The following is a 3,115-nucleotide window of genomic DNA, read 5'->3' on the forward strand; positions in this document are numbered from 1 at the left end:
GAGGTGGCTCCCAATAGCCAAGGGGGGGAGAGGGGGTGGCTATTGGTCCCCACCTCGCGGGGGGTGGCTCACCCCCCTGACAATATCACTGTTTTTTCTACATCCCCTGGAATACCATGAATGTTATTATCTTCTGTCCCTTTAGCTATTGTCATCAATATCACCTGGCGGAGGACACACCCAATACTATTGGGAGTATTATCATCTCTTTTCTTCTGGATAGTAGGAAAAACATCTCAATGGAGTTGGACATCCCCTTTCATATTGAAAATAGTATCATCCTCTCCCAAAATGGATATTAGGAACCATTTCACAGGGGGCGTGTTGACTTCCTCGATATTACTCGCGAAATCATCCTCTCCTTCTTGGGTATGGGAAACAATATGCCAGCCGGAGTAGACACTCCCCGCAACTTTAGGTGTAATATCTCTGCCTGGATATTTGGATCCACAATGGACACACAGCTTGTTTACGATTTTGTGAGTAGTATCCTGTCCCCTTCTAGACATTACGAACACAATCAAAGACGGTTGTACTCCCTCTCCAGTATAGGGAGGAATATCATCCTCTCCCTTCCTGGATATTAGGATGAATATCAAAGGAGTGCTTATAACACCTGCGATATTCTGAGTAATATCATCCTCTCCCAGGTGGAAAGTAGGAACAGTACCACCGGTGGCATGTACACCCCCGGCGATATTTAAAGTGATGTCATCCTCTTCCCTCCTGGGTCATGGGAGCAACATCACTGGTGAGTGTACACTTTCTGCGATATTGGGAGTAACATCATCTTCTGTGCCTTGGAATATTAAGGACAAGATCTCGGGATAAGCGTGTACATCTTTTGCAATATTGGGAATGAAATGATCCTCTCTCCCCCTGCAAATTAGGAAAGATATCACAGAGTGGGTGTTCACCTCCTGCGATATGGGAATTGATACCATCTTCTCCCGTTCCGGATATCAGGAAGAGTATCACACGGGGGTGTACAGTGTCTGCGACACTGGGAGTAATACGAACCTCTCGGCCTTGAAATATTAAGAATATCACAGGGTGGATATTCACCCCCTGCCATATTGGGAGTAATATCAGCCTCTCCCCTCCATGGATATTAAGAACAATATCCCAGGCTGGATGTACGCCTCCTGCTCTATGGGGAGTCATTTCATCCTCTCCTTTCCAGGATATTAATAACAATATCACAGGGCGGGTGAATACAGCCTGTGATACTGGAATTATTATCATCCTCTGCCCCTCCGGATACTAGGAACCATATCACAGAAGAGCTGTACACTCCCTGCGATATTGGGAGTGATATACGCTTCTTCCGTGAATATTAGGAGCAATATCACCAGGTGACTGTCCATTCGTTGCTATGTTGGGAGTCATGTCATACTCTATCCCCCTAGATATTAGGATCAGTGTCACAGCGTGAGTGTACACATACTACGATATTAAAACTAATGTCATGCTCTCCGTCCCTGGGTATTAGGAACGACATCACAGCTAGGTGTACACCCCTTGTGGTATTAGAAGTAATAATATGATTAATTAAACATCAATGATCGATTTTAATAATTATCAATGACATTATTAATTAATAAGATACCATTATTAATTATGGATAATTATTTTACATATAAGATTATGCACACTTAAAATTAATTATTAATATTAATGTCATTTAACAATATTATTAGTTCTTAATATTAATCATTATTTTATTACTAACGTCTCTTAGTATTGACTTAAGCAACGTTAATTACTGATATCATTATTTTATTATTAATAGTGATATTACTATTAATTATTAATACTAATCGTTAACATTTTTAACCAGTATTAATATTTACTATCTTTATTATGATTATTAATATCGATGATTATTAATTGTTATTATATTTATTAATATTAATAATTAATAGACTTGTTCCTGATATCCGGCGGGGAGAGGATGATATTACTTCCAACATCGAAGAAAGTGTACACCCCTCTATGATGTTATTCCTAATAGCCAGGGGGTAGAGGATAAGGTTATTGAAACTATCACAGTGGGTGTATATCCCCGTGGACGTCTTGTTTCTTATATCCTGGGTGGGAGAGGATGATATGACTCTCAATATCGCAGGGAGTATAGACCTCCCCCGTGATATTGTCCCTAACATCCAAAGGTGGAGAGGATGATATTTCTTCTGATTTCACAGTGGGTGTACACCACCCAGTGATATGATTCCTAATATCCAGGGGGCGAGAGGATTAGTCTCAATATTGCAGGAGGTGTACACTGCCTAGTGATATTGTTCCTAATATCCAGGGATGGAGAGGATATCACCCCCAATAGAGCAGGGGGTGTACACCCCTTCTGTGACATTGTTCCTTATAGCCAGCGAGGGAGAGGAAGACTTTACTATAATATTGCAGGGGGTGTACACCCCCTTGTGATAATTGTTTCCTATATCCTGGGAGGGAGAGGATTATACCTGTGGCAATATGGAAGTGGAAGAGAGCTTCCACCTCGCCTCCTCCCGGGCTGGTCCTGCCTGTGCTCCGCTTGGCTTCAAGTGCAGCTGAGGTGGAGAAAGAGAGAACAGAACCGGCCTCAGCAACAAGAAGGAAGGAGATGCAGGGTCAAGCAGCCATGTGGATCCATCACACTCAACATTCACACCAAGCAGAGCACAGGCAGGACCAGCCCGGGGGGGAGCCGAAGTGGAAGCTCTCTCAGGTAGGGGCCCTCTGGGTGGGCAAGATTCTCTACCTAAAACTCAAATAGAAGATCTACACGGCAGTAGTTACAGAAAACACACACTAAGAAAAAGGCCAAAATAAAAATAGGACACCAAGTTTGGCCAACCGGGTCTCACAAGCTAGTAGGGAAGAAAGCCCAGGAGGGCCCACCAGAGGCGCTGGGGGTGGGTTCCTGCCTGCAGGGGGCCTGGGACACCCCATTCCCACAGATGAGAACCCAAGCTTTGGGGAGGAAGCTGTCAGAGTCACCAGTGAGCTGTTCAGAGCTGGAGCCACAGAGCAGGGGAGGAGCCCTGGCCATGTCCCCGTGTGGCTGAGAAGCTGGGGTGGGGGCACACCCCCAGGGGCCGATGCAAACAGTGGACCG

Source organism: Mandrillus leucophaeus, unplaced genomic scaffold (assembly GCF_000951045.1).
Source record: "Mandrillus leucophaeus isolate KB7577 unplaced genomic scaffold, Mleu.le_1.0 Scaffold495, whole genome shotgun sequence".
In the NCBI taxonomy this organism is placed as follows: Eukaryota; Metazoa; Chordata; class Mammalia; order Primates; family Cercopithecidae; genus Mandrillus; species Mandrillus leucophaeus.